This window comes from Xiphophorus hellerii, chromosome 7 (genome assembly GCF_003331165.1).
Source record: "Xiphophorus hellerii strain 12219 chromosome 7, Xiphophorus_hellerii-4.1, whole genome shotgun sequence".
NCBI classification, from domain to species: Eukaryota; Metazoa; Chordata; class Actinopteri; order Cyprinodontiformes; family Poeciliidae; genus Xiphophorus; species Xiphophorus hellerii.
Window position 1 is genome coordinate 28,408,918 of NC_045678.1, and position 22,207 is coordinate 28,431,124.

The window sequence follows — 22,207 nt, forward strand, 5'->3', positions numbered from 1 at the left end:
GCAGGTGGAGCTCATCAGACTCATCATAGTGCTGGGAATAAAAGAGCGGCAGAGCCTTTGCTCAGGTGATTAACTGTTACAAGCATTTGACTCGTCTCCTGTGCATTTGCCATAGATTTTGTAGTCCTTGTGTTTGCTGGCTCTAGGTTTGTCTCATTGGATTTTCAGCTGTTTCTCCTCCTGTGTATCCTACCTGCACGTTACCTGCCTGCCTGCTCTGCCGTTCCTCATTTCTCCACCCTGCTCCATCAGACCCCGGGCCCTCTGTGTCACCACCCTCCTCGCACTCGTCTAAGGAATCACCATCAATCATTCTCCACACTGGACCCTGGCCATATTTTCCTCCACACCTCACTCTGAATCATCCTAAAGTAAGCTCTCTCTTATTTCATCTCTGATCAACTCGTTTCAGGCCCCAACTAACTCCACTCTGATTCCAGACGCCACCGATCACGTGACCCTTTACACCCTCCAGAAAGATCAAGATCTGTCAATTGTTTATTTCTTTGAAAATAAAACCAATTCCTTATTTGGACTCTGATTCTGCTGGTCAGAAGGTTAAATCCAAGCATGTCAGGAAGTGGTATAAGGATGATAATGAGTGTTTTTTAAGTTATTCATGTGTGATCTTAATTGACTTTCTTATCTAATGGAAACACAGCAATTGCAAAATTGTGTTTTTTCAATGTTAGAGGAATCTTGACAACGTTTTGTGCTCATTTGTAATGAAAACGCAGCTAATGACTTTAAGATCACTATCAGCGTTTCCATTGACCTCAGAATTAAGGAAATTGGAATTACGGAAATAAATTTGCTCAACTGAAGCAGACGAATAAAAAAAAACACATTTTTTGCTAAAAAGGTTTGGTGGTTTTTTGACCATATCAAAATTGGCTTGTGCAGAAATGCCATGAAACACTTTTTTCGCATGATCAACACCCAGATGTTGATTCTGGCACAAACCACGAAGAAGAAAGTGACAGGAAGTAGTAGGAGGATGACTTTTAATGACTTGTTCTGTGAACAAACTTGACACCGCAATTGCAAATGTGTGTTTTTTTGACTTTAGCAGAATATTATAGTTTTGCACACATTTGTAATGGAAAACCAGCTATTGACTACAGCTGACTTTTATACTAAAAGCACTCATAACATTAACACACACACTTCTGTTTATTCTCTCAAATGGTGGTTTCCCAAAACATTTAGTCCTACAACTGACAGACTCCTAGGGGCTGAAAAATGATCAGAGCCACTCGTCTCCTGTAGCCCTGATCTGTGTGTGTGGGTGTGTGTGTGTGTGTGTGTGTGAGATGCATCACCTGAAAAACACCTTCTCTCCTACCCAGTATGTGCTGTGGGTGCACACACACACCCCCACACACCCCCACACACACGCACACACCCCTACATGTGTTCTTTTTGTTTTGAATCGCCTGTTGAGCTCTTTTTCAGGAGGAATGAAAATCCAGACTGGAGTTGTGTTTCCGTGTTGCGGTGTACGCCACAGTGGAGCTTTTGTTCAATGAATGCACAGCGTAGTGGTAGCAGGACTTTTGTTGTGTGGGAGATTTTCTCAAAAAATAAGAGTTATGTGGGAGTTCAACAGCAATGAACCAGAATTTCTGTTTAACAAAAAGTTCATTTTTGTTTCTTTTTGTGTTTTTCTCTTTTATTTTCCCAGTGGTGTAGAGTGTTATTATTCAGCTGACCAGTCAATATCAGAGTACATTCATGCCAAACGTACCCAAATTCTACATTCAAGAAAGAGTAGCTCTACTTCAAAATATTTTTACTAAAGTAAAAAGTGGGCTCCCAAGAAATTACCACAGTAACAGGTCCAATAAATGTAATTGTAAATGTAAGTGAGTAAACGTAACTAGTTACTACCCAACTCTGGCTTTAATCTAACTCCAGTCCATTTGTCCAGAAAGTCCAGGTCGTTTTTAAGGTGTGAATTTGTAATCAAACTCTGATGCGGACTGCCTACAAACCTCAGTTTGAAGTTAATTCTGATGCGGTTCGAATGTGTATGTGAACGCCAAGCGAATTGGAGACCGCTCCAAAAGCAGGAAGTGGACTACAGCAGATAGCATTCTGGGTAAATACAACCAAAACAAATACGCGGTTCTAATGCTAACAGGAGAAATGTTTTTTTTTGCCAAAGTCTAAACAGAAATCCTAAAACTGCTAAAATCGCCTCTCCATTTTGTGTGATGCTGCGGGTTTGCTTTGTTTCTGGACAAATACGCATCTCTTACTTTACACTAAGGAACAAAAACACATAGTTCAGAAATTCAGCTTTAACCTGCAACCAGCGGAGTGTGAATAAACTTGAATTATATTTTCTTTCAAACTTTGCATATCACATTTTTAATGTCTTTGTTTGGCAGTTCTGAACCGGAATATTGTTTTTTTATTTGTGTGTAAATCTTTGATGCGAAGGTGACAGCGTCTCAACACCTGGCTGTGTTTTAAATAATGAAAAAGCAGATCCCTCTCTATCTCTCCTCTTTATTGTTTCTCACCACAGCGCTCCTTCTCCTCCTCTCTGAGTGACACTTATTTTCATTTTAACCTCCAGTTCTTTCGTCCAAATCCACTCTCAATCTGAAATCTTTTTTTTTTTTTTTCCTCTGCGCCCCCAGCCTTCCAGTCACCTCCCTAAGTTTTTCACTCCTCCGCTCCTGCTTGTTTTTCTCTCTGGAGGTGGTGTGTGATCTCGACGTGTCATCAATCCTCTGCAAGACTTTGAATAATTAGGATCTGCATGCATTCCCTGAATAAGCGAAGCCTCTAATCCCCTGGAATTGTGCAAAGTAAACCATCACCTCACAGCCCTCTGGTGACCCCTTACCTCCCCCTTAAACTCCATTTGGTGAGCCAAACGTGTCCTTTTCAACCCACTTCCACACCCACGAATCAACAGTCACCTCATTGCAACGCTGGCAGTACTGCAGAGGTGCAGTGTGTAAATTAAAAATTCAGTTTGAGCAGTTAATCCCCAAAGGAAAGTACTTTCCATCATAATAAATCAATTGAAAATGTCCTTAAATCAAGCTTAAGTGTGAAGAATGTCCAGAGTTACATTTTGGGAAATTAACTTTCCCTCCTGCTCTGCTTTCTGATTAGATTCCTGCTTCTCATCTTAAAACTCCCTGCAAGTAAATGGGAAACGAAAGTGATAATAAAAATTTATTTTTTCTCCCCCACTTGTCTCCCTCTCACAATCTACATGATATAGGAGCTTGTTTGTGAAAACATATTCAAATATTACCTTAGCACTCCATTAAAAAAACTCTTTTAGGGAGTTTTCACCTCAGTCTGGGAGATTCAGTTCAAAATTACATTTGTTACATTTTTAGCTGCTGCAGTTCACTTTTACACTGAACTGTGTCAAACGAACTGAACTCCTTTGAAAAAGCTGTTCCCCTCATCGCCTGTGATGTAAAACAAAATGTAAAAAATTGAGGTTTCAGGATTTCTCATTTGCTTTTGGTAAAAGATGATTCATGAGCCATTTCTCCCGCTAGCATTAGTGTTTGTTTTGGTTGTATTTACCCAGAATGCCCTGCGCTGTAGTTCGGTTCCCGCTTTTGAGCCGTCTCTGATCACACATGCAGTAGGAATGCAACAGAGTTCACTTAAACCAAACCAAAACTGAGGTTTTTGCACCTAAAATCAATTGAAAATGTTGCTAAATTGAACTGAAGTGTAAGTAAAATAAACTTCCTCTTGCTCTCCCGTCGTCTTAAAGCGTCTTGTAAAAAATATCAATAAAAATTTTTTTTTCTGCCTCACTTGACTCCCTCTCACAGTCTCCATGATATAGAAACTTATATGTGAGAACATATTCAAATATTATCTTAGCACGGCATTAAAACCAATCTCAAACCCTTTTTTAATCTCAGAATGTCCACTTCGCCCTCCATCTTCCCACTCTTAGCTCTCCTCTGCTTGTTTTCTCAGTTTCTCCCTGCCATCTCATCATCTCACTCTTTCACCAAGTCCCCCCCTCTGGTTTTGGTTTATTTTCACATTTCTTCCATCTCTCCTTCCCACAGTGACACAAACGAACGGAGCGGTTGTCGGCTGACCCGCTGGGCGCTGCGGCCCTCCCTGGGCGCTCCATCACTGCTCTCTGGAAACATCAGGATGAATGGCTGTTGTTAAGCAAGCAGTGAAGTTACAGCTGAGGTGAGCACAGGCTGATATTAATGGAGTGCCTGCTTGCACTCTGCCTCCTTAGTCAATTGGCGACTTGCCGGCTGCTAATTTAATCAATGGCGACAATGAGGGATAAACTGTGGGCTTCCCCCTTTCTCTGTTACCTGCCTATAGTAATAGTTTCTCACTAACTATTTTATTTCACAGTCATAGTTACTTTCAAATCTGACCTATCTAATTAAACAAATCAGACTTTAGTCTAAATGAAACCATTTCAATGGCAAAATCGGTTTCACATCTGATTGATCTCAGTTTAAAGTCTGTAGAAGGCTCATTGGCTGATGCCACTTGGAAGCAGCCAATGAGCTGCTTCCAAGTGGCGTATTATCCCGCCCACCACATCCTTCTCAGAGGGATCCTGCTCTCAGCAGCTAACTGAATGAAGGAGGCGGAGATTCATGGAAAACGGGTACAAAAAAGATTTAAAATAAGTAGTTAGCAAACGTTGCTAATGCTTAACAAGATTTTATGCATATTTCCGGCTAGTACAATGAGATAAGTTCACCATTATTAACTAGTTTCTCTCCGTACTTCAGGAGTAGGAAAGAAGTACTGTTAAGTAAAATGTTTCGTCCAGCCAATGAGCGGCTTCCAAATGGCGCATTGTCCCACCCACCACCTCAGACGGTGGTGGCTGAGCAGCTAACTGAATGAAGAGGGGTACAAAAACGATATAAAATTAATAGCTAGCAAACGTTGCTAATGTATAGCATGTTTTATGGCTAGAACAATGAGCTAAGTTCACCGTTATTAACTAGTTCGGTTCACTACGTACTTCCGGAGTTTACTGTTAAGTCACGTTTCAGCTAACCAATGAGCTGCTTCCAAATGCCGCATTGTCCCGCCCATCACCTCCTTCTCAGACGGAGATGGCCAACTGAATGCTAGTACATATTCAGCTAACGGAAAGAAGGAGACGGAGATTCATGGTAAACAGGAATAAAAACAATATAAAACTGATGTATGTTTACTACTAGAGTGATGGGTTTAGTTCACCAATATTAACAAGTTTGCATTTCCCCGTTCTGGTTGTAGAGTATTTGGTCAGAGGCGGCGCCATTTTGTGTAGTTGTGCTCCCTCTTCTGAAATCGGTGAGCAATGTTTTTTTAATTTTGTTGAATTTGCAAATATTTAAGCCATTTTAAACCCATGCTTACAGACTTAAATTTTTCAGCAGTAATTTTAAGAGCTAACAAGTTGTGAAATAAGATTATTTAAACATGCGTTGTATTTTAAGATACATTTGTGGTTCACAAGAAACTATAAACAAGTAGGTTTTTAGTCTAGATTTAAAGTAACCTTTATGTTCTTCAGGTGACAGAAGGCTGACTTTGTAACTGCCTTTATGTGGCTCTGAAGGTTTAGGTTTGAGTCCATCACTACACCCAGATTTCAACCTGATTGCCTGTTCCTAGCTTCCTCTTTAGACCCCAAGATAATATGTTTAGTTTTGTTTCTGCTCAGCTGGAGATAATTATTGCACATCCACACATTATATGAAACAAACACCTATCAAAACGGCATACTTATTCATAAATAGCCATCAAAACTATGGCATAGGCACGTGGAAATGAATCACAGAGCTGCGTCCGAACACTGCAATATTTTCTCTCCCAAATTAGCATAAACACAGATCTGTGAAGTCTCGGCGTACAGCTGAGTCACAGCAAGCAAACACACAACACCTGTTTGTGTTTACTCAACCAGTTATCTCCCAACATACAGCCATGCTAATAAACAGGTGCGACCTGTTTAACCTAACATGGTTTCTAGTTACGCCTTCGCCGGCGGAGGTTAATTCAGTAACAAGCAATCAGGATATGTTCTGCTTATTTAGTTTCTGTTTTATTTAAAAAATGAATGGAAATTTCCTATGGAAATGAGGAAATGTCTGAGTGTATTTTAGAGTGTCTTCAGCTTCCTCAGCCTTTAAATCTCTCAGTAATCCGATCATGTCTGTATGGTTGTTACTTGACAGAACCACCTTAGTTATACAACAGCTGCATCTTAATTTCCATCCTGCTACAATTCAACATCATGTTGTGTTTCGTGGACTGCAGGAAAAGGGATGCTTGTCAAAATTGTAATGTAGTTAAAAGTACATTAGATTATAGTAATGGTCCTAAACTGATCAGTCTCATAACATATTAAAATCAGTCTAAAATGTGAATACTTGTCTTTTAGCTAAAAGCTACTGAATGTCCATCAGGCTAAAAGAGAGCAAACGCAGATTTCTGTAGATTTCCCAGGATTAAAAGCTGAATTTAAAGATGTAATTTGAAACAGACCAAAACTGGACTTTATCTTTTTAGTTTGTTTTCATACTGTGCTTTTTTGTAAGCAAACGGCAAAGCTTGGATGATTTAAGTTATGACAACATTTAATTTTCCTTAGGAAATAATGTATTTTTGAATTTAATTTAAATCAAAATTAAGCTCAGATTAGACCTTTATGTTAATATTCTTAAAATGAAGGCATGTTTTTACAGTTCATTGTTCTTTCTTCTCGCTAATAAAATCAATAATTCCCTTGGGATTACATTGATCACAGGATTAGCAGGACACTCAGCGAGTTTTCTTTGCTGTTTAATGTTTGTTTTGATTGCTTAAAACTCTCCTCTTGTAACTGAATAAGTGAGAACATGCAACACTTAACTGGTCTTACTGGTTAGAATAATATGAAGGAAGCTCATGTTATCCAGCTAAGCTAATTTTTATTGAATTGTCTATTTATAAATAACAGAAAGGGTTTTTTTTAACTTTGGCTCAACAATTACAGTCAGGAGCAGAATTAGTCATGAGTCACTTTATTCAACCCATAAGAATGAAATTTGTTAGATTCTCCAAATATTTGTGGATTAATTTAGTGTCCAGTCATGATTACCACTCCTTCATTGCTTTATTTTATAACAAGTTAAAGTTCATGAGGATTAAACAGTAACTTGATATGAGGCTCGTTTTTGCTTCACTAGTTATCATATCCAACAGGGGTGTGTCTGAAAGGCCTTGTGTAACAAATCTGACGCATGTTACTGAGTTAGAAAACTGGAAATATTTTTTCCTTTGGGGATGTTCCTCCTTTGTCTGATTTTTAAAGAACGTTTATTGAAATCTTGTTTGAAAATGTAGATGTACCAAACCTCTCCTAAGGACTTTCTGCTTATTTTGAACTGTTTTAGGGCCTTTGGCACTTTAAATCCAAAGAAGCTTCTGCTGGCTACGCTCCCAAAAGTCAACGTTTACACTCACACATAAAAATGGCTGGAAACAGAAGCGCCATTATGCAACCATACATCTTTGAAAAGCAGAAGTGGAGTCTCCTGCACAGTCAACGAGAATGCAGCAAGTGGTTTCTGGATGGTAAGTCAACAACAAAACGCTTGCCTTTTCCAGCAGCCATTGTACAGCAGTAATAAAACTAGGTGACCAAATGTGCTAGAGCTACTCTGGGCTTGCTAGGCAAGGGGGGAACTCTGTTGGGGTTGCTAGGTAACGTTGCAGTGCCTTTGGTATGGGACTTAATCAGGAGGTATTTGAAATAGCTCGTTTTCTAGACACCAGAAAACAACTGTTTTTTGTTGCTTTTTTTAAGTGCTTGAACTGTTTTAGAAGCAGTCAAAACGAAAATGGAAGTTCAAAAATGTGCAAAATTGGATGGATGAATGGATGTATCCAAGTCTAACCAAAGACTTCAACCGTTTTTGCTCACTAACAGTGTGTGTTTTTTTGTTAAAAAATAAGTTTCATCTGTGCCGGAATCTGCTAATGTGACCATTTCCTAACAAAGTGACCCAAATGACTCAAGATTAACACACCTGCGTTTTATTAAAGTCAACCGTAAATGGATCGAATCCAGAAAGTGTGAATCACTGTTTCTAGTAGGATTTCAAAGGAAAATCACAGAGAAGCAACAGAAAACACGCTCTGCCCTGTGGGGAAACATCTGATGCTTATCTGAAGATACATCCTGAGCCTGCAGCAGCGATGAGACAACATTTTAACACTTTTCACTCTTTATTAAAAGAGCTACTTCTGGTGTGTTTGGCAGCAGTCAGGCAGGTGTTGATATGAGGGCAATGTGGGTGAAATATTTCCATGATGGTGACACGAGATAACCCCAAACTGTATTCTTGCCACAGGCAGTGTTCGTGGAATTTCCCCTTTAATCTCTGAAACAACACTTCTTACATTGACACGTATGACCTGGTTTTCTCAATTTACCACCAAAACCTTGATTTAAATGGAAAGTGGCAGCTTATGACTAACAATTTAGACATTTCATATTTATAAATAATTAGATATATATTGCAACATCTTCAAAAACAACTGGAATGTTTTTTTGTGTGTGTAGGTGTTCAAATGTTTGTTGTTGGTGTGTGTATTTTAACTTTAACTGTGCAGTGGTTCTTTGTAGAAATGGTTCTGAAGAAGTATCTGCTCTCACTGTATTCATAAAACAAATAACTCCCATGATATGCAGGTGAAAATACCCATCAAGGTCAGCAGTAATCAGCAATTAACAGCATCAGACTCCAACTTCAAAACATCAGTTTCAGTCAAAAAATACAGTCGGTGCATCAATGATTAAAAGGATATAGAAAGATCAATATTCAACTCAAAACACAAAGTAAAGAGGGCAATTTATCCGAAATATTGATCGTATTGATGCAAAGTCGGAATCTGTTTTGAATCGATTAATACTTTAGTTACCTCTTGAAATTTTATTTCATTTTTGTATATGAAATAGTTTTTCAACTCTAAAAAAATGTGATTTGCTCTTCAGTGATCTTTTTTTGAATTTTATTTAGAAAAAAAACCCCACATCTCTTCTTCTTTCCTTGGTTTCTGTTTATTGTGATAAAGTGTTACGAAAGCATTTTGTAGGTACCTATAAACTTTATCCAAATGCGTCTGTTCTTGGTTTTAATTCAATAATTCAGACAAAAAAAAATCACCAAAACACCTCAAGGTCAGAGGTTGAATGATTCATCAAACTTAAATAATAAAAAAGTATCACTATCACACACCGCTGATAAAAAGCCCTGACTTTAAGTCAAAAAAATGCCTTTTCTTTCCAATACCAGGAATTTAGCAGGTCAGTTTTTTCATTTTCTTCTACATCAAAATTACAGCCATCTTACAGGAGTTGCTAAATGTTTCCAGCTAAAAAACAAATTTTTGCTGTGATTTACATAAATAACGAGTCATTTAAGAAACTGTGCCAGGATTAAGTTTGGATAAAATCTTAAATAATTATTACTTTTGCAGTGCAACATGCAAACAATAGCTTTCATGTTTTCTAATAGCTGAACTCCTAAATAAAGTAAATTCCTTAGCTGGTGTTTACTCTGAAATGTTGGAGCTGCTCGGTCTGACCCCTCTGCAGGGCCCCTGGGGTTGGCGTGACCCTTTCCTGGGACGCAGACGTACCTATATACCGACTTGAATTTCACGACCGGCGTTAGTGGCAACGTCACCGTGTCTGAGATGTTGAGGCAATGAATAAGGCAATCAAACCTGCCATTTGCACCTGTAAAAACACGAAAAAATGTTTCCTCTTTATAAATGAAGGGGGTTCTCACAGCTTTATGGTTATGAACGCAGTATGAAAAATAAAAAGGAAACTCTGTCGCCATGGAAACCCAGCAGTCTGTCCTCAGCCGCGAGCGTTTCCTTTCTGTACGGCTCCTTTTCGCCTCTCCACCCTCTTATCTCAGCCATAGTTGCCAATCGTCCATATTTCCTGTCGTTTCTGCTCTCACTCCTCCTTCCTGCCACCTCTTCCTGCTGGATCTGTTTATTCAGGCCCCATCCATGTTCAGTGCTGTCGTTTCCTGAATTAAAACCCCCCAAAATGCCTTCGTTTCTTCAAACTGTGTGGAGCAAATGTGGTCAGCTATCATTTAGGGACAGGAATTAACTGCTGAATATAACAGAAAGCTCAATCTTCATATCTCTGCTGCAACACAAAACAAAAACTGAAACTGAGAAAACATTTTTTAATTTAAATAAATAAAAACAGCAGTTATTCGGGAAAAACCATAAAGGGAACTACAGTATGTCTAAAACATAAATTAGACATAAAATCATTTGTTTTTGTGTTTATGAATCTGTTTGTTAGCCTTTTAAGCTGATTTAAAATAGATTTTTTCCCTCACACAAGCAGTTTGTCATTTATCAGGAAGTTACGGCACTCCATTTTCCTCGCTACGCTAGGCTAGATAAATGTTTTGAAAATGATGTCTTCTGTTGAGTATTCATTAGTCAATCACAATGCAATACTTTAAACTTTTTGAATTCTGCACCTAAAACTCCAAACTGAAATATTTGGCTAATAAAGACTAATAAAAACTAGCAAACACACTCAAACTGAATTAGACAAACAAAAGTCACAACAAACTAAAACTGAACTCTTATAATTTCTAACCCTGTCCTCCTGAATCGGTCTGTGGGTTTTTGCAGTGGTGTTACCTGGTGGGTCATTCAGGGTCAGGAAGATACAATAGTGTGTCAGCAGCTTATGGGGCCCCTGCAGACAAGCAGAAAAATGGGCCCCAGCAGCACGCTGCATTCAGGCGGTCCAGATAATGGATCCAGCCATGGGGCCGGGGCCAGGCGGGCCGACGTACCGGCTTGTAGCTCTCTGCTGGAGGTCTGCAGCGGAGGGGGCACGTAGTCCAGAGAGGGGTTTACTACTGATGTAGAAAATGCTTTTTATTTTATTTCCCTTTAAATATGAACTTAAATTAAACACAAGATGGACTCCACTTATTACTGAATGTAACTAATTGCTTTGCATTTAATGTAGGGGTATCAGCATCAAGTGAGGTGAATTATTGTATTATTTATTTTGATTTAATGCGTTTTATCATTCGATCAAGATGATTAGGACTATGAATAGAAACCAGTCTGACTTTAAAGCTGCAGTATGATGTCACTTACAAAAATAGGGAAATAACACAAATTGAGTTTTTTTTCCTTCCTTTCCTCTGTTTTACTGTTAACATTATGAGGTCATTATTGTTGTACTATCATTATTGTCTACGTTTTTATCTCAGTTTTTATTTTTTGTTTATTGTTGTATAACACAGATTAAATAGAAGTTATGTCCAGTTGTTATTTACTGTTGTCTTCATTATTATTATTATGTATCCATAGATTTTTATTATTATAAGAGTTAGTTTTTAATAATTTTGTCTATGTAATTTATTTGTTGGAACTTTAGCACAGTATGTTGAACAGGAACATGTACATTATTTAATTACAAAGTTTTGTCGGTAAGTAACATATGTCATCAAATTGAGATAAGGGGTGAAATTAAATCAGTGTTCACTTCTTCCTACTCCTTTTCAAACAGAAAAGTACAAATTATTTTGTTTTTGGTTATGTATTCACATCTTTTATTTCTGTCCTACTGGTTGCTTGTTTTCCTGTTTTTAAAAACCAGTTTGAAATGCATAAATTAAAAAAATCACAAATGTTTATTCCATATTTGTTACAACCGTCCTCATGTCATGACAGTATAATGTGATGCAAAAATGCACCGCTTCCGCTTTGTATCTGGGGTTCATAACATCAACTCATGTTCACGTTGACATGAAATAATTTTCTGTTTTAATATTGCAAAAGCTCAATATTCCTAGTGAATAATAACTGTCCCTCTTTCTATCTGACACGCGCCATAGAGAACATAAATTTGTTCCATTTATGTCTGTTCAGAAGACGATCAAACAGTTTGAAACTGTACAGTTTGTTAATGTAGTCAGTTTTAATCAGTTTCTCACTGTGATGCTGTGAATTTTCTACTGATTTCATTGATATTTTTATTCTCATTTCAGAGTCATGAATCAAAGAGCAGACTGCGAGAACGCAGACTGTCAAACTGTCTTCTGGTGACAGAAAAAAAATCCTAATTTGAATAAAACCAATTGAAGATGGAATAAAGCAGCCAAGAAAAAAGAAAAGGAAGCCAACACAACTTTTAATAAACACGTCTGATTGAGTTTGAGATTTTATCACTCTTGGGTATTGTTGCATTCTCAGTGAAATGATGAACATTTTATAGCTTTCACAGCTGTCGTTATACTGCACTGGTTTCTATTCTTTAGTAAGCACTTTCTCCATAATGGGAGTACTGGTCCGTAGCAGAACGGTTGCATTTAACAGTTCCAGTTTCAATACATCGATAAAAGCTGGAGTGCTATGATAGCTTATCATTTTATATAAAAATGAAAAAGAGAGTAAATATCTGCAAAAAAACTTCTGAAATGTTTTGATTAATCTCAGAAATTTTCTGAGAAAAAACAAGGCAATTTCTGAGTTTCAAAAGTTGAAAATATGGCAGAAAAAAAAATTGAGATGTAAAAAAAAATTCTAGAAAGAAACGTGAAACTTTTTAGGTGGACCTTATACATTTTCTAGTAAAACATTGACATTTATGAGTCAGAAAATTCCTTTAATAAAAGAAGTGGGTATTTCTGAATTTCAAAAGTTAAAAGTTTACTAGAAGAAAAGTGTTGATTATTGGAAATTTACTGAGTTTCAAAGTTGAAAAGGTTTGACTTTTGAAACTCAAATTTCCTTGTTTTTTGTAGAAAATTTCTGAAATTCATCTCAAAATTCCTGGGTTTTTTAGCTGAAATTTTCTCAGTATGCCATCATAGACAATAAACCCATACAGTCTCTGTTTTTCAAAACTCCTGGCCTCCCAAAGACTCGACTCACACCCCCACAGTGTGTCTTTAACTCCACAAAACAGAAAAACAAAGCTAGGGACAGAACGAGATAAAGACCGATCATCTGATCTCCATCTGTCAGCCCCGTTAGGGAACAAGCAGAGAGAAATGGCTTTGCATCTCAGCTGCTGCCACCCACCTCCTGTCTCACACTCTCAAACGAGATGCGTTCCTACAGATCGCATTGATTTGAAGTGTTTGTTTCTGCTGTTTCTGTGTTCTGCAGAGACTCTGCAAGACCAGTCAGGACCCTCGTCCACACAACCAGCAGAGAAAAGAGGGGAAGACAGAGAGGAGGAGGTGTTTGAGGATTGACCAGCACAGATATTACTTAATAAATGAGAACATTATCCAAAAGGTAATTTATTTCACTGATTCGCCTTTCGGAAAGATAAATTATACTAATTCATTGCTGACAAATTTAATAGATATTCCATTCCATAATAGATATCCCCGAAAAAGATTTTTTTTGAGAATTTGAATGTAAAATAAGAACAATGAAAAAATCTTTTGGAGAAGACTGCTGATGGAAAATTTGTCTGAGTTTCATTAAGTTTGTAACTTTTTTTTACATTTTCAGTTTGTTCTGTCTTTGAACTGTCTTCTCTTTGTCAGACAGTTCAAAATTAATAAAAAAAACTGTTCACCTCCTCGCCTGTGGTGGCGCTGCACCAAGAACCACTGAAGGAAATGACACTAAGTGCAACTTTCTTCTTCGCAAAATGAAAACAATAATGGAGTAGTGTCATAATTTTAGCGGTTAGAATTTCTGTTTTGACTTTGGCAAAATCCCACGAGTAATTTCTTCTGCTAGCGCCAGGCTAGCGTCTTTGTTTTGGTTGTATTTGCCCAGATTGATATTAGGTGCAACACAAAGCATTTTTATTTTATCATTTATGTTTTTTGGCATTTCATATCCTATTAAGTTGGGCCACAGATATAAACAGGAACCAGGACTCCTTTCTGACCTTTCGGACCTTAAATCAGTGGTAAATAGTGTACTCAAGTACTGAGTAAGTGATCAATTTATTGGTTATTTAATATTAAAAGTTATATAATCAGATGGAACAAAATACAAAGTTAAGTGGAAATTTTGATATTTTAATGGCAATAATTCATATAAGTAACAAACAATAATAAAATCCTGCAAAAGAAAATGTTTCCAAATCAGTTTCTTTCAGTATAAAACTTAAGAAACTTTATTAAAAACTGCAGGTGTGTGTCTGGTTAAAACATTTTGTTTTTCATTCAGTGGTTAGAAAATCTAGAAATTTTACTCAAGTAAGACTTAATAATAAAATTACTTAAGTAAAAGAAAAGGTACAAGTAGTAAAAATACTCCTAACAGTATTTTTTTCAATAGTTACAAAAGTAAATGTAACTAGTTGCTACACAACTCTGCCTAAAATACTCTCTTGTTTTTACTTTGTTCCATTAAAATACTGAATATTTGATTAATTTCTGAGCACAAAGAAGAAAAATGTTCACAATAAGAAGATTTTACTTTAAGTATGACCCACCCCTGAATGATTTCACTTTTGCGAATTTGGCCCAGAAGTTTGGACAGCAGTGTTACCGTGGTAACAGGTCCAGGACTGAAGAAACCAAGATATCTTTCTCACAAGCTTCCCAAGACAGACTGGAGTGAACACAGATTGACCCTTAGGTTGTGGTGATGTTGAAAGAAACCTATATTTGTAGGGCAAAGTTGATAAATTTATGTATTATGAAACTTTATTAAAAGCTTCATAATACATAGTACAAAATGGAGATAATTGTCACTGCTAATTAATCAACTGGTTTAAATTCTTGCATGTTTTCTTAAAGTGGTGAAGTCAAAGTGAAACACACAGACGTCATCCAGCAGAAGAGCTCTGTTCTCCTCTCTGGCTTCTGCTCGGCTCACTGGTGCGATAATTTTACCGCCTTCGCCTCCTTTATCTCCGTGTCCCAGGCTCATCATGGCCGTCAGGGGTGAAGTGGCATAAAGAGGCAAAGAGGAGATGGGATCAGGCGTGGTGAAGCCTTTGGAATGTTAATCCGTCGTGGCTCAGTGGAATCGTCTGGTCAAGGCCTTGATTAAAGATTCATGGAGTATTAGAATGTTATCATCATGGCTATACATCATCTTACTGCTTTATCAACAAGTTGTCTTGGGTTAAGCCAGCAGCTAAATCCCTTTTACATAGGTAAGGCTGCCATTGTGGAGGATGTGTGGGATTTTTTTCCAACACATATCGTGCAGGTTGTGTAAAATAGAAAGTGGTTTCCTAGTATCTTCAGTGATTGATTGGTTGGTGGGATGTTCGTTAGTTTGGCTGGGATGTTTTCTCTGTTGAGGAATATCTGTCTTGTGTTTTCTAAACTCTTTTGGTGCATTCACACCAGCCATGTTCAGTCCAGTTTAATCCAACTCCAGTATGTTTGCCTACAAGGTCTGTGTGCCAGTTTGGTTGAAGTGAACTCTGGTGTGGTTTGAATGCATATGTGAACACCGAGCGGTGTAGACCGCTCCAAAAGCAGGAAGTGGACTATGGGCATTATGGGTCAATACAACCAAAAACAAACACACTAGTCTAGCAGTAGCGGGGGAAATGGCTTGTTGTCTTTTACTAAACACAGAAAATAAATCCTACAACAACTAAAACTTGGAGAAAAATCTGTACTCTGGTCTCACCTATCCAAAGAACGTAGTTCCAGGAGGATTTAGAATAATTTAGATTCAACTTTGCACACCTACATCATCCTGCTCTGTTCTTTCTTCAAGAGATTTTTTCTTCCAAACAAACCGACCCGTTTAGTCTTTTTTCAAACTATCTTGTCATGGACTAAACTCTTAACTCAGAGTCGTAGAGTCTGATTAGGTTCTTCATTTTTTTTGCAATTTCTTTGAACATTGCACTTAAAGTTAAAACCATAAGTTTACATACACCAATTAAAATACATTAAATGTTTTTTGTCTGTGAACTAAAATGAGACCAAATTTCTCTAGTTTTAGGTTAGCTAGATTTACCAGAATTATTTATATTTACTAAATAGTAGAAAATTTAGCGATAATGTTTTTTGTCTTTGACTTATCTTATTGCCTATATTTCTGGGCAGATAATTAAAATCTTTCCACTTGTGAATACTTTCTCTTTCTGCAGAGTAATGAATCTCAAAGTTTTGAAAAGTAGTCCCCAAATCTTTCCCAGATTGATGGGAGGCAACAATTGTTTTCTTTGATGTCATTTTGTGTGTCTTTCCACCCTACCATTGTACTAATACACCTGTATAATCTAGACCAACAAGCTGTCAACTTTCAACTGATTAATCAGTTAATCAGTGCATTAATTAGCAGCATCTGGGTTCTTTATTTCCTCCTAAGTTGTGGGAGCACCATGTTTTAGTTGGAGTGTATGACTCTCAGAGCAAACCGTAAAGTATTTGTGACTGGCTAAGTGAGAGAATAAGAGAGGGAGCTTTGCTGTCACTGCTAGTCCCTGATGTTGGTTTCTTGCAAAAGAGCTGAGGGAGATGGGAGCCAGAAAACTCGTTTTAATTTCTGCATACATCAAAGGATGATTTTCCTCCACAGTTTTGAATGTTTAAGGGAAGTTAGCTGACAAGTAAAACTTTAGCAGCAACTTCTCTGAGATTTCTGAACTCTGTAACCTTTTTGCTTCGTTATCATGCCTCTTCCCTTTGCTCTGCTTCCTTCGATCCATTGATTGCACATTATCAGCTTTTTCTATTTATTATGAGCAGCGACATTAACATAAGCAGACTCATTAGCACATGTAGTTGATTTGATAGATTCTAAAAGGTTTGAGATTGATGACAGTGGCTGCGTTTCCATTACAAATGTGAACAAAACGTTGTCAATATTCACTAATGTCAGTAATCACAATTTCACAAACCTAGTGTTTTCATTAAATAAAAAATGCAATTAAAATCACATGTGGATAAGTTTGTTCATGTGATAAATCATTAAAAAACATGCTGCACCATCATCTTCCCACCACTTCCTGTCGTCTTCTTTGCCGTTTCTTCCAGTAGTAACATCCAGTTGTTGATGACTCGTGTTTCCATTACAGTTTTGCAAAATACACAAATTTTGACACAGCCGAAAAACCACCTCATTCCAAAATATTGTTGCTAACCAGGAGAAATAAGGGCTCAGCTTTTTATTTTGCACGAGAAAAAACACAAAATTGATACTTTTGAGTGTTAGAAGTATGAGTGCAATTATTTTAAAAAGATATTGTTGATGTGGACAAATGGCGCAAAAGCACGTTAGGATCAGAGCAAAAAAAAAAATCCCACTTTTAAGAGTAATTTCCTGTCATTCTCCTGCAAGCTGTTTCCTGAATGAAAGCCTTATTTCTCAAGACAGAATGTTTTGGATGATGGCTCCATTAAGAAGACAAATTAATAATGTCCAGATGGTTGAGACATTAATTACTGGCTGGAAATATTACAGTTTTCCCTTCAGAAATGTTATCACTAAAATTGGCTGCGAAAACTACATATTTCAGTGCTTGGATGGATGAAGGTTTATTATTTTTCTTTTTACATAAAACGCCATCGAAAAGACATTATAAATAAACACTGGAATTAACAACACCTGCAACTAAGCCTCTATTGGAGACTAAGATATGCCTGTAATTATAGATATAATGTGCTTCACTGTTCAAACAATCCAGAATGTGCAATCTTTGGTAAAATTGACTAAAAAAACCCTCAATCCAGAACATTTACTGCTGTCTCTCTGAGGGAGTGTGTCCATAAATCTGAGGTGTGGATTTAAGTGAAAGGAAAATAGGAGGAAGGTTTAGGTTACGAGGGTTAGGTGCTGATTGTTTGGTAATAAGAGCTAAGTCTCCCTCACAGAGTGACAGATTCCCACACCCCCACATTAATTCACCCTGACTTTCCTGCTCAGGTATCACACCTGCGGAGTGTTGCCAAAACCTCCTCTACGCTCAGATCTTAGAAAGTTTATGGTTATCCATTAACATGAGAAGTCAACAAAATGCATCACCTTAGCATCAACACTGTTCCTGTTTCTGCTGCCTGTACACTGCCCTAATTTCACGTTACTCTTAAATTACACGCATGGCTTGTTGGGAGGGAAAGTGAGTGGACTTGATTACTTCTCGTCCTTGCCAGAGGCGGGTTGGTGAAACACGGTCCAGAACACAATCCTCATTGTCCTTTGTTGTTACCATACCCAAGAAAAGTAGGACTCCTCATCAGCAGAGGTGAAAACACACACTGGGTGTGCTATATTTGGGGTTCAAACATGAATATAGAACATTTTGGGCTTAAAAATGTTTTTTGACGCAAATAATACCAAATATGTTTAGAACAGAGGTGGATAAAGTACCCAAAACTTGTACTAAAGTGAGAGTAGTACTGCTTCAACATATTTATTCTCAAGTAAAAGTAAAAAGTAGCCATAAGAAATTACTCAACTAAAAATAAGAAAATATTTGATAAAAAATCTTTCTCAAGTACCGAGTAACTGATCAAAACGTCAACCATTTAATATTTAAAAATTACATAATCAGACCAAAATATAAAGTTTTGTGGGAATTGAAGTAGTTGACATAAATTAGCCAAAGTATCAAAAGAAACTTTAACCAAAACTGCAGATGTCTATGAATAATCTCACTGAATGAAGAACAGAAATTCACCCAGAAATAACAGTAAAAAATTAGCCATCCAGGAAATTACTTGAGTAAATATACTCCTAACAGTACATTTATTAAAAAAGTTACTCAAGTAAATGTAACTGAGAAGAAGTAAGCTTATTGACAAACTGGGAGGAAGTATAAAGAAAGGGAGAGGGGTGATTTAGTGTTATAGGTTTTATTTTTGAGCTAACAACCTGAGCTAACATGCAGAGAATAAGATCATGATTTAATTCACCCCCATGTTGCCCTCACCTGGTCGAGTCTACTGTACGATATCGGTATAAGGAGGCACGCCTTTCTCAGTCTAACTGATGTGAACACTAGCTGCTCATGAGACCCAACTCTATTTATCAGCAAAATATCTAAAAATGAATCAATTTCTGAATTAAGATGTCTTTAAAATGGATGTTGGTACTCCTGCTTCCAAAGACCTCAGAGATTTACAATCCAGCCATTAAATGTTCTATTGATCCAAAATCCTGCATACACAGGATTGATGGGTAAGTCGAACAGAGACAATCTTTCTGCTTTGATAGCTTTCCTACAATGGCTATGCTAGGATACAGGTAAAAACAAATCTCATCATGAATCATAAAGACATCAATACTGTTGCTCAATCTTACACTAGATTGCGTCTCTGCTTGATATCTGCATGAATACAGTTAGACATTCTCTACCAACTTCAAAATCTAAAATTCAATTTTCTATCCTTCTAAGATAGTTACCTAGGTGGTTACCTGCTGTTATTTTTATCTAGCTAGATAGCTATCTAGGTAGCTAGCTAGCTAGCTAGAAAGCTAGTTAGATGGTGGTTACCTGTTATTTTTATCTGGCTAGGTAATAAGAAGTTTATTACCTAGCTAGGTAATAAACTAGCTATTAGATAGGTAGCTATCTAGCTAGCTTACTAGCTAGCTAGCTCATTTTGAACTCATTTCCTTACTACTTATAGCTATCTAGGTAGCTAGTTAGGTAGCTGGATAGATGGTGGTTACCTGATGTTATTTTTATCTTGCTTGCTATAAGTAAGGAAATATGTGTTCAAAACGAGCTATCTAGCCAGATGGATGACGGTTATCTTCTGATATTTTTAGATAGATAGATAGAAACGTATTACCATTCAAAGGAAGCTCATTTCAGATTCTTTTACCCTGTTCTTTTGGTCATGGTCCTTATCTTATGACCATAGGCGAAGGCTGAAACAAACCCCAGTAAATTAAGAGATTCTTCTTCACCACAACAAACTGGAGGATGTATTTTATTATTGTAGATAAAGCTGAGATTAGAGTGACAGTGGGTTTATTTTGGTTGGAGTACAGAATTCATGATAGGGTTCCCTCAGGCAAACTGGGCTCAGACAATGGGTCAAACTATGACTATAAGAAAGATTTCAAAGTCTTGTGAATGTAATTGATAAGGTTGTGGTTACCTGATGTTATTTTTAGACTCTGCTCAGAGCATTTAGAGAAAACCCCACAATAAAGTCTCTTCAGATCAGCAGGAACTACACCAAACCCATGACAGTTTTTATTTGTGGGATGGCTGCAGGCCAAACTCTGAACATGAATGCTTTACGCTACAGTTCAGACAGTCATGTGACTCTGTTGGTATGTCACCCTGGGGTCACACGGTTCAGCAGAAAGATCACACAGAGAAACAGCTGGGGGGATGCACCCACTGCCCACTGTGACCTGACCTCATCACGTCCTTATGTAATACACTCTGCTGTGACCTTTGCCTTTACCACTGTCTGCCTTGCTATCGTCTGCAGTCCTCCTTGTAACGTTATGTCAGCCAGTGTCTCAAATTTATCTAACAAAAAAATTCTGCTGAAAAAATTCCTCCGGCAGAGGTTAAGTTTGACTCTTTCACTGCAAAAACACAAAATCTTAAGAGTACTTTTGTCTGGTTTCTAGTAAAAATATTTTATCTATATAGAATAATTATTGACTTAAACTATTTAGTTATCAAACAAAACAGACAAAAATATTTGGTAAGATTTTGTGTTTTTGCAGAGTTCATTGTCATTTTGACCGATGCAGTCAAAAATTTTCCAACTCTTTAAAATGATAGTATTGACATTTAATTGCATGTCATTCAGTTCAATTCATATTTAACAGGCTGAACAGAGAATCCACGTTGTGCAATAACACATCAAGCAGATAATACATGTAACGTTTTGGATGCAGTGACAAAAAACCCCACTGACTTTGGCCTCAGTAGCTACAGATAAACAATGAAATTAAACAATCACACTTAAATTATGACCATGTACTTGAATTACACACATGTTGTGTGTAATAAAATGTGGTTTTGATGTCGATCTGGAGGATAAATCTGCGATTTGCTGCTGCACTTTGAACATGAATTACAAACGCCACTTGAGCCAAAGTTTTGAAATCGGGAAACATTTCCCACAGAATGCGCTCCTGCACTGGTCGCACTCCAAACCATCCTGTCATAACGCTTCGGCTTCAGCTCCCGGATGTCAAGATGCGATGTGCGTGAAGTTGAAAATTTTTGCATGTCTGCACAAAGTGGACAAGTGGGTAAATTGTAATCTGTCAAAATGATGTATGCCCATTGGATTTTCCGTCACCGTTTTAAAAACGTTCAAAGATGGAACGAAACTAGTGATATGCGGATCAGTCTTGAAATAATAATACATCCAATTCTAAATCTTTATGGTTTAAAATCAATTCTCAAATCAAAATATTCATACTTTTGATACTTCGACTATTTGAGGTAACATATGAAATTAATATATAGTGGAAAGAAACTGAACCATTGAGAGCTTGTCTAAATTCGTTGGTTGGTGGAGAACTACTTTTCCTTCTGCCTGGTGTAGTCCATAATTTGTAAGAGCAGTGTGCTGCTCTTACCCACATTTTAAATTAAAACTTTTGAAATGTAAACTTTATTTATCCCGTTTAATAAAACAGCAACACTTTCTTTGGATTTACTAGACTTTATCTGGATTTGCTTTGGTCGTACAAGTATTGGATCGGTATTACTGACACCAGCCTGAATTTGACTAAGTATTGGATCGGACAGAAAACTGGTGGTATTGAACATCACTAACCTCTGCTTTTTGGAGTCATTTGTAATCTGTCTGCATTTTGGGATGTACAGGAATGAAAGAATGCCAGCTGACTGCTAGCCAGAAATAATGTAACATGAATAGGTCGCTCTGGAACAGAATGAAGAAAGTTGAGTTTAAACAACTTTTAAAATGTATGTAAGCAGGAACTCTGCTGGTGTGAGTCCAAAGACTCGGCCAGCAATCAGTGTGGGTTTCAACCCAGGCCTGTCTCTGCAGAGGTGTTTTCATGCATGCAGGTCCTTGACTGATGCTTGACTCGTAAATCTTTCATGGCGTTTTTATTGATTGGTCGGCTGAGACTGAATGCATGTTGGCGTGTAAGTACATCTTGCACACTCACAAACTCTCTTCACTCTGCAGATTTGCTACTGTAGATGCATGCCAACACTTATCCAGAATTATTGAGCTGCAGTTCCTGCTGTCCCTCAGTGCTCCGTGTTTATTCTGTGTTGTGAATGAAGGAA